This window comes from Tupaia chinensis, unplaced genomic scaffold (assembly GCF_000334495.1).
Source record: "Tupaia chinensis unplaced genomic scaffold, TupChi_1.0 Scaffold000706_1, whole genome shotgun sequence".
Classification (NCBI taxonomy): Eukaryota; Metazoa; Chordata; class Mammalia; order Scandentia; family Tupaiidae; genus Tupaia; species Tupaia belangeri.
In genome coordinates, this window is record NW_006160229.1 from 1,221,245 (window position 1) to 1,232,797 (window position 11,553).

An 11,553-nucleotide genomic window follows, 5' to 3' on the forward strand; every position below is an offset into this window, starting at 1 on the left:
TGGTGTGGTGGTTAAGGTACTGGATCCCACATGGCCAACATGATTTGAGTCCCAGAGTTCATGACTTGAACATCACACTGTATGTATGTGTGCCCAAAATCATGAGAGGAGAAGGGATTATGGCATGGCTATCCTCCTTGAGGGGTGATTTCTCACTTTTCCTCTCTCTGTCTCTGTCTCTCTCCTGTGATCACCCATACCTTATGGCAAATGTCTAAAGAAAATTCAAGTGCTATTTATGATTTACATTACTGTTTGGGTAATATATTATTTTTATGAATATGATGATAATAACAATGATCAAAAACGGTAATATTCACAATAAATAATAACACCCAGAATTGGCATGATTGCTATATTATGTACCAAGCTCTCTGCTAAGCACTGAATAGCATTATTTCCTTATTCCTCACCACCATATAAGCTACGTATTATTTTGTCTCTATTTGACAGGTAAGAAATCTGAGGTGCAGAAAGATTAAGTCGTTTTCCCAAGGGTGTATATTGGCGAGATAAATATTTAAACACACACATTCTGATTCCAGATTCCTTGTCATAATTAGGGGTGAAGAGTGCTGGCACTAGTAAAGGAAATAATTCCTACCCTTCAAAGTGAGTTTTCACCTAGACAGGTAAACATGGTAGATACATTTCTATCTCTCCCTCAATTTGCTCAAATTACAGGCACAAAATTGTCATGGCAGACTCTCAAACATCCCTGTCTAATTTAGACATTCTCCAACTTCTTGGAGTGTGCTAGTAGAATCCAGATTCTCCTCTTCATGCACTTGGCTATATTTTGTGTTTAGTCATATTTCCTGGAGGTTTCATTTATTTTCAGTGAAGCTATGGTTGGAATAAATTCATAGAAAGAAGTTTTAATGGGTGAAAACAGTGTTTTAGTAGGATTGGGTAACAGTGAAAAAATACTGCTATTTTCTGGCAGAGTAATTGCCAATATGAGATGACTTAAATTGTTTGTATAATACAACGGAGGAAAAAAAAGTAAGATATTCTCTTATAAGGACTACAGCTGGCATCTACACATGGAGCAAAAATAGAGGATGACCCTGGCAGTGACTGGTTGAGTAGATGTCAGGTCGGCCTGGCTCCTACAGAGTTACTTCTGAGTTTGTTACCAAATCGAATTAGATATGGACCAGGAATCAATAGCTCACCACCAGAAAAGCCATACTCTGACCCATGAGGTTTGTCGAGGAGAGGAAGATTTTATTACAGGTAAGGTCATCGAAGAGTCAGGGAACCAGCTTGCTCAGCGTGTTCAAGGATGGAATTCTGTAGTGAAATAATCCTGAGACAAGCCTCCAAACCATATCTTTTATGCAAATGAAGGATTGAAACTTGTGCGGCTCTGATTGACAAGTTTAAGCAGCAGCCCCATTGGTCCATTTTCAAAACTGGTAATATTCAGATTGGTCACTATTGAAGCCAGCATCCATACTCCCTCTCTGTGGACCTCATGGGGCATCAGCCTTAGTTTACTCCACCTTTGGGGCACATGCATCCTTCAGGCAAAGTCGCAAAACAGCAGTCGGCACAGGTCTCTCCTATCTAGGCTAGTTCTGACTGGCTACAAGGTAAAGGAAGCGCTTTCACCATCTCTCTTCCTCCTCCTTTAAACAACTCAAACTGTCAAGGTGAAATGGGAAAGGAAGAGCAGTGGAAACAATGTAAATAAGAAGTACTGAAGTCCACATCTTGGGTTCCAGGTATGACCACCTAAGAGGTACTAAAAGAAAGAATTGTTGGGGCCAGCAGGTGGAGTGGTGGTTGAGGCGCTGGACTCTCACATTACTGACCACGGTGCAAGTCTCAAACCTGGCAGTTTGCTTTCTCACCCTCCCTTTCTCTCTGTCTTCCTCTGATCAAAACTGAAGAATAATGATAATAAAAAAATTAAAAATAAATAAATCTTTAAAAAGAAAGAAAGAAAGAACTGTTATCACATCTCAGGACAATATCCCTAAGCATTCTCTCTCCCTGTTACAGATCAAAACCATAATGAGATACCACCTAACTAGAGTCAGAAAGACAAAGACTAAAAAATAAAAAAATTAAAATAAAGTGCTGGTGGGGATGTGGTGAAAGGGGAACTCTCCTACACTGCTGGTGGGAATGTTAATTCATCCAGCCACTGTAGAGAATAATGTGGAGATTCCTCAAATACTTACAAATGAAACTACCATAAAATTCAACAATTCTACTCCTAGGTATCTACTCAAGGATAGGAAAAGGCTCAGTCAGAAAAGTGCTTGCACATCTATGTTTATTGCAGATGGAGAAATTAAAGACAAGGTGTTGCAATGTGACCATGCCCCATTGAAAGATGCTTTCTGTTCCACCCTCTCGCAAGTACACATGCCGTCTGGCAATTAAATATGTATACTAAAATCCATAAGGTTTTTTTTAGAGATTTTTTCTCTATACTGCACTTATGCTCATGAGAGAGAAAGGAAGAGAAAGTGAGAAATCACCTCCCCATCCCAGGGAGGATAGCCACCCTTCAATCCCTTCTCTTCCATTCTCCTCTTGGGATTTTGTGCACACACACACACACACACACACACACACACACACGTGTCCAGCATGAGTTTCATGCTACAGATTCCGAGATTCGAACCATGGTTGACCATGTGGGAATCCAGGGCCTTAACCACCACACCACCTGATGGTCCCCAAGTTCATAAGTTTTGTATAGTACTAAAATTGTAATTGGTCAAGATGCTAAGACATTGTCATCACGACGAATAATCACAAATAAAGGGTGAGCACTGGACCCTTCTGAGATGGCTATTGAACTTGAACTGTGAAATATTGTTTTCAGGGACTAAAACCGAAGATTTTCTACTGAGATTCATCTTCCAGATTCATTTCTAGAATGCTAAGGCAACCTCTGTATCCTTCTCTCCATCTCTCTCTGTTTCTCTGTGTCTCCCTATGTCTTTTAATTTTTTAAGGTATTTTCTGGGCTCTCAAGCCCCTACTTTATCTACTTCCTTCATGCCTTTTCCCCCTCACACTTAGGAGAGGCACAAACTCAGGCCCATTCTGAGATGGCTACTGAACTTGAGCTGTGAAATATTGGTTTTTATGTGGTGCATGCACACACCATGCAGTTTTCGTTTTTTGCTTTTTAAAATTAAAATACAAAAATTTTTATCATCTTTCTTTCTTTTAATTTTTTTCTTTTCTTTTTTTTATTTTCTCTTCTTCTGTTTTCTTTTCCTTTTTCTTTTACCTTTATCCCATGGTTGCTCAGCCTCCACACACTGTCTAGACAGGTCTAAGTGAACAGTATTCAAACATCTGAATACTATTAGGATCAGAATATTCCTCAATTCCCACTGAATCTGATGCACAAAGGGTGAAAAACAGAACAGAAGAGAGACTGCAGATCACCTCCTCCTGAGTGCCTCTGAACGCTCAGACTGAATTTCAAGAGTTAGGAAGAAACGCACAACCCATCAGATGACCAGGAATCACCACAGGGGAACAAGAACTATGAGAAAGCAAGAAAATATCTCTCCTTCAAGGGAAAAGAATAACTCCTCTTCATCCACAGACAGTACAATGGAACTCACAGAAATGTCTGATAAAGAATTTAGAATGTTCATAGTGACAAAGCTAACAGAGATGCAAGAGAAGAGAGACAATGAACTCCAAAATACGCAGAAAAAAGAGTTGATGAGTTCCAGGAGGTGAGGAAGTTCTTGCACAATCTGAAAGAGGAAATACACACCATAAAAAAAGAATCAAATGAAACTATTAGAGATGAACACTGTAATACAGGAAATCAAAAATATTAAAAGCAGACTAGATCATACAGAAGATCAAATCTCAAACATAGAAGACAGAATGACTGGCCTAGAAAAATCCACCATGAAGACTGAGAAAATAGCCCAAAAAATGAGAATAATATACAAGAAATACTAGATACAATTAAATGTCCAAACATCTGGATAATTGGTATCCCAGAAGGTGAAGAGACTAATAAGGGCATTCATAATCTATTTAATTAAATCCTGGAAGAAAATTTTCCAAACCTAGAGTGGCATCCAAAGATCCAGTCCCAAGAAATACAAAGGACCCCAATAGAATCAACCCAAGAAGATTTTATCCAAGACACATTAGAGCCAGATTGACCAAAACTGCACACAAAGACAAGATACTAAGATTGACAAGAGAGAAACGTCAAGTTACCTACAAAGGATATTCCATCAGGCTAACAGCAAACTTCTCATCAGAAACAATGTGACCAAGGAAAGAATGGGAAAATATATTCAAAGTGCCCAAGAAAAAGCAATTTATACCAAGAATACTATACCTGGTAAAGATTATCTTTCACATGGGAAGAAAAGACAAGAACATTCTCAGATAAACAAAACCCAAAAGAATTTACCAACACCAGACCAGATCTCCAAGAAATTCTGAAGGGAGTGCTATACCAGGGAAACTAAACACAGAAATAAGAGTTCAAAAACAACTAAGAGAATGGCCAAATTAATGGTAGGGAGAATTATGGAGTTGAATGTTATCTTCCAGAATTTAAACAGGAAATAGTACCACAACAGAAGATAGATTAAATGCATGAGACTGAACTGGTGAAATAGAATCTTATGACTTTTGACTGAAACTGTACTGATTTTCTTCTATGCTCTATTTTCCCAATTTAAGCATTTTTGTCTTGCCTTGAGCTGCCGATAGGTTCATGTACCTACTATTTGAACAGAATCCTGACCTGTTTCCGGGCTTTAAGTTTTAAGCAAAGCTCTCTTAGCATTTTTTAAATTTTTATTTGTTAAAGCTAAAACTGCTTTCCTTGAAATTAAAAATATATTTAAAAATTTTGAAAAGGTGAGCATTAAGCATTTATTTGCCTTCTCCTGTACAAACTATATTTTAGGATAACCAAATAGTTGACAAGAGGAAGTTTTTTTATGGGAGAACAGTGACTATTAAAGACAGAAGGAAAGAGAAAAGTCCCAGAAAACTACCATTTTGTAACTCATAATAAAATAATGGAACTAGGAAATAATCACTAATTGATGGTAAAATCACTAGGAGAAAAATTTATACAGAAAAATTCGTAATGATAGGATCACACTAACATCACCTGAACACACTGAGGAAAGTTTATACCAAGTTTTGGGATAATAACTAGACATTATGCACCTCTTGGTATTATACACTAGAAAGTACATAGCACCACCATGAAGGAGTCTCAAAAAAATGAACAGGTGCAGGTACAGGTGCACGCACACAAACACACACACACACACATCCCTTCATTTAATCATCTACACCTAACAGTGAGTGTAAAGAAAATACTAGGAAAAGAGGAACAAGTTAAACTGCATCAAAAGAAGCAACTGATGGGACCACCAGGTGGCGTGGTGGTTAAGGTGCTGGACACTCCCACATGGCTGACCACAGTCCCAGACCTGGTGGCTTTCTTTCTCATTTTCCCTCTTTCTCTATGTGTGTCTCTCTCTGGTCAAAATTAAAAATAAATAAATATTTAAAAAAAAAGAAGCAACTGATCCAATGCAGAACATGGGACATTCCACAGTTCACATGAACTAGTTTCTTTAATAATAAATAGAAGAGCCAGCCCCAAGGTATGTTGGGGAGCCAGATCCCACATGGTTGAGTGCATGGCTTGAGTCCTAGGCTCAGTGACTGAAAAAGCATGCCAGGCATGTTTGCATGCATGCTCCAAATCCCAATGAGATAAACAAATGGAAGAGAAGGGATTGTGGTATGACCATGTTCCATTGGGGAATGCTTTCTCTTTCTCCCTCTCTCTCTGTCTTTCTGATGAGCATGCATGCCTTCTGACAAATAATTATTATTTTATTATTATAATAGTTATTATTACTATTATTATACCACTTATAAATGTCAGGGGTAGGGGAAGACAAGGGTAGAGACCATTACATTTTAAAAGCAATATAGCAATATAGTTACAAAATTTCCAAGTGCTATGGGTAGATAGATCTTCTTGGATTCTGATTTAAGCAAACCAATGGTCAAAAGAAAACTTAAAGCAATCAGGAAAGTTTTAATATGAACTAGATATTAGATGATATTATAGAATTACCATGAATTTTATTAGATATCAAAATGGCATTTTAGTTACTTTTTTAAAGTCATTATCTGTTGTAGGTACATATTGAAGTATTTGCAGGTGTAATGACATGAGATTTGAGATTTGCTGTGCGTTCATAAACAATATTCGGACAGTATGGTAATAGGGAAAGTAGTTGAAACAAAAATTACAATATGCAGGGCTGGCAGGTGATATGGTAGTTAAAGCGCTGGACTCCCACGTGGCTGACTGTGTTTCAAGTTCTGGACCTGGCAGCTTGCTTTCTAACTCTTCCTCTCTCTTTGTCTTTCTCTGGTCAAACCAAAAAAGCATAATAAATAAAATTAAATAATAAAAAAGACAATGTGCTATTAATTAGTGAAGCTGACTGATGAGTACTTAGTGATTCATTATAGTGCTTACTTTCATATATGTTTGAGATACCCCATGATAAAAAATTAAAAAATAAAAACAAAGAAGTGTAAGGTCTTGAGCCAGATTGTCTGGCTCTGACACTCACTAGCCAAGCGAGAGTGGACATGCCATGTAACATCTTGATGCTTCTTTTTCCTTATATGCAAAATGCCAATAATAGGTTGTTAGGAGGATTGAACGCATGTGTAAGTACAATGTGCTCAGGGCAATTAAGTGCTCAGTATGTCATCTACCAACATCATCATCATCACCACCACCATCAAGGAAAACTGGGAACTAACTTGCTCAAAGCTATCTATAAATTCTGAGGTCTGCAAACTCCCTGAAAAGGGGCAGATTGCAAATATTTTAAACTTTTCAGACCATACAGTTCTGTTGCAACTGCTCAATTCTGCCCTTGGAGGACAAAAGCAGCCATAGAAAATACTTAAAGGAATGAGCACAAATGTGTTCCAATAAAGCTTTATTTACAAAACAGCCATTGAGCCAGATTTGGCCCACAGACTGTAGTTTGATGACCCTTGCACTCTGATATCAAAGAAAGCAAACACTAAGTCTTCTGCTTCTGAGGCTGCATTATCTAATTGTCGTATCTTTCAACCAAACTAAATCAGGACATGAAGATGTGAAAAAAGAAATCATGATTTTGACAAGTATTGCTATCTCCTGCAAATCGCAGAGCTAACTTTTGATTGCGTACACATTTGCTTAAGGGCTAAAAACCTGCACATCGGTTTAATAGTAAGAATACAGAAAATAACACTTTTTAAACCAACTTTCTCTGTCTACTAGAAAGAGCTCTTTTCTGTGTTGTTACTCTCAATCATTGCAATGGTACGGAAATTCTTGTTAATTTTTAAAATTATACTACTCTATTCAACGGTTGCTCTCCAATTCAACTATCACAAAAGAAAGAAATTAGCCACTCCCTGGAGGTGTCTTCCTTGCTGTTGATGGAGGGCTCTCAGGTCTGAAGCTCTGTCGCAAAGACCTCAACCTTATGGGGGAGAGCACTTCAAAGGCATGACATTTCTCTCACTTCGTTATCTTCTCCAAGCTCCCAAAACATACCATCGCCAACTTCACAGGTACCTCTTACTTTTTAAACTCAGTGCATGGGGGTGTTCCCATTTTTCAGAATGTTCTGAAAGCAAGACAATCTGATGAACTAGTCCTCAAATTTGACTTCTGAAATGTTAAAAGTTAAGAAACATAATTAAAATGCAAATTCATTAACATTTATATAAAATATAAACCAAATGCTTATCCTGATTCACCAAACAAATTACACTTTGAACATTATAAAAACCAGCTACTTATCACCGGCACCATTTGAAATTATTGCTAGTACTACAACTCCAAATGCCTAAGATGCCTTAAATACAAACCCTGAACATTTACATACTGATTTCATGAGCAAAGCAAAAGGTATTTGCCGGTAACAGTACAGGACTCAGCAATTTTATTGTCTGAGTAATCCTGGTTCGTTCTGATATGAAAATTCAATTATTTTAGAACGGGCCCTCTCATTAAATTTTGACAAGCAGCACGAGCTCGGTACCAGTTATAGCTCGAAGAGACCGGGGGTGCCTGATAGCACCACACTGAATTTTAAAATGTAGTATTTTTGCAGGACAAGATTATCTGACAATTTTGTATTCAAAGAAGAAAAAATTAATCAAATACATTGTAATATTCAACATTGGTATATTTACTCTTCTTTTTACAGATATTTTACTCAAATTTGCTGGGAAAAAATGTTTATTGCATGCTTTCCCCTGATTTCACAATTGAGCAATGTACTAGAAAAATATGTATATGTCGGTAGTGAACAGGAAGTATTTGACTACACATTTTTACCTACTGCTCCCTTTATCAATTGAAATGTATTTGTGGTGCTTATAAACGTGATTTCCAGAAACAGAAATAACTTTATTTGCATATAGCCTGTTTCTTATTAGGATACTTATTGTCCAAGAAAAAAAATCTTTTAAAACAACTTTTCAGCAAACCTAATGTCTTCTAAAGCAGAGTTTATAGCTAATCTCAAGGAGGAGAACAACAATTTCATTTCTTTCCCGTAGGGGTGAAAGAAAAATAACAAAGTATCTCGTTCTGGGTTGATGTGGTTTATTTTTGTTCTGCCTAGTTATTTTTCCCCCTTCCTGTAACACTAACTTTTCAGGTATTCTGAGTTTTCCAAAAAAAGAATTGTTTTTCCATGCTCCAATCTGTCTGTCCAGATACAGCTTGCCGTGAAGAGAGGCAGACAAATAGTCCCAATGATGCGCTGTGTTAGGGACCGAAACATTCAACCCTCAGGAAAGGAGCCACTGTGTCAAGAGCTCTAAAATCCGAATCAGACAGAAGAACAATACATAGTAAGGTTGAATGGAGCGCGAACGAGTATGGAAAAGACATCTGACTCCGTGCAGGGACCAGCTCTGAAATCAAGCGAAGGGATCCAAGAACAGGACACAGAAGCAATGCCAATGATCTGGACAGGCCCCGCCTCGGTCGGCCTTGTTCTTCCCTCTCCTTTTCCCTGGTCTTTCTCTCAGTACCTTTAACTTCTCAGAGTCCTAGGATTCCATTTTTGTGTGGTCCGTTTCTCATTAACGTCTTCTTTGCTACTACACACATACACACCAAATGCTATTTAACATATGTTATTGAATTAAGTTTGATTTTGAGAACATTTAAAGAAGACCAGATTATATCATAGACTTCCAACTGAGTTTTCTGGGCCTTGATGCTCTACCTTTACAGTATGAGCTTGATAACGCATATACGGTATTTATTCAGAAGAATAAAGTCATCAAAAATGGCATCATACTTTTTTTTTTTAGAATAAGGGGACAAAGTGATGATGAAGAGGAACTCAGGGAAACATAGAAGGAGAAATGAGGCAAAGAACTTACACAAAATGTTTCATGTTATTGTTGCTGATGAGAAATACTAACTTAAAGATCAGTTTGGCTTTCTCCTCTCTCACCCACTATCCTTACTGGCAATACCAGTTGAATTGGAAAGTGAAATGCTATTTCCTAGAATACTCCCCAAAAGAGTTGTGCAGTTTTAAGGAACTACTGAAAAATGGCAACTTAAGAAGCCAGCCTAGGGGAAGAGAGTTTGACGATTACAGCTATGGAGATTAGGCATCTAGGGTTCCACAGTCCACCTGCAAGAGTAGGGACAGCTGGAACCCAATATTAGTCTTTGATACGAGGAAGAAGCAACTTTATCTTCTCTAGTAGTAGAAATAGAAACTCCCTAGAATCCCTGAAAGAAGGAAGATGGAACTAGACTTACAAGTTAACTCAACTTCCTAGGCTATAGACTTAATTTCTCACACTATATAGTCAAAACTCATACTCATTGAAAAAAAGAACAGGTTAGGGCCAGCAGGTGGTGTGGTGGTTAAGGGCACTAGGCTCCCACATGGCTAACCACAGTTTGAGTCCTGGACCTGGCAGAAAGCTCTCTTTCTCTCTTTCTCTCTCTCCTTCTCTGGTCAAATTAAAATGAACAAATAAATAAAGTTAAATAAAAAATAGTTCTTTTTTTTTTAAAAAAAAAGAAAGAACAAGTTACTCCATTATTTAGAGGCTCCAACAATGGTTGTGTTGGGTCATATAAATATACAAAGTAAATTCAGGGGCATTAGGAAATGAAATAACAAGTAGTAACAGATGCATCTTTCTGCAATACATGATCAACTTGAGAGACAAAACATCACATACCTGAAATACGAAGAGATTTCACAAGTAATTTGTTTCTAAAAGAGAGAGAATTTTGGCTATAGGGAGAGATTTTTGCTATGAGGCGTGTGTGCTTGCCAAAGAGAGAGAGAGAGAGGGAGACGAATGAGAAATCACTCCCCAGGAGGGATGGCCATGCCACAGTCCCTTCTCCATTCTTTTTTCAGGATTTTGAGCACACACACACACACCTAGCATGAGTTTCAAGCCACTGAGTCCAGGACTGGAACTGCAGTCGACCATGTGGGAGTCCAGCGCCTTAACCACTACACCACCTGCTGGCCCCCTTCACAAGTGATTTTATAATGGATCGCTTTCTAGCAAGCAAGATGGAGAACTGAGTTCAAGCTTTTTAACTCACCTGTCTTAAAAACTCACCTGTCTGAGGCAGAAATAAGCTGAGTCTTCCAAATCAGTTGCAGGGCCCTTGACTTCTCCCAAATAGTCAACAGTAAAACTTTATTGATTATTGCTACATCACACTGATTATTCATACAGAGATTTGATTAGTTTAACTTATTGAAGCAAGACATTTCTTCAGTGGAGTCAGTTAGGTGAACATCTTTGTATAGGGCACGCAAAAAGAAGTCTCAAATACAAAACTGAATGATCTAGTTTGCAGCATCATCATTCCCCATGAAACTGCAGACCTCTCATGGAACTATTGTCTTATCCAACTTTGTATTTGCCTCCCCATTAGCACATATGAGGGGACTTTAAAACCTTTACTGAGGGACCAGCAGTTAGCGTAATGGCTATGTCGCTGGACTCCCACATAGTCGACGGCAGTTTGAGTCCCGGACCCGGTGGCTTAAACTCACACCGGGCACATGTGTGTGCATGCCCAAGATCCCGAGAGGAGAATGGAGGAGAAGGGATTGCGGTGTGGCCATCCCCTCTGGGGGGTGATTTCTCGCTTTCTGTCTCTGTCTGTCTGGCGAGCGCATGCACCCTATAGCAAAAACCTCTCCAAAAAAAAAAAAAAGAAAAACCTTTACTGAAAAATGGAAATAAAACATGAGTTTATTTGGGCACAAGACAAATTCTATATCTGTGCGTAGTTTTTCCATAATAGACATTTCCCACGAACTTTTTGAAGGTTTCTCATAAATGGTAAGCTCCACGAAGACAGAACTTTTATCTATTTGATTCAACGCTATATTTCCAGTGCCTAAATCAGTGTCTGGCACAAAGTAGGTGCTCAGTAAGCATTCTGAATGAATGAAGACACAATGAGACCCTGTCAAA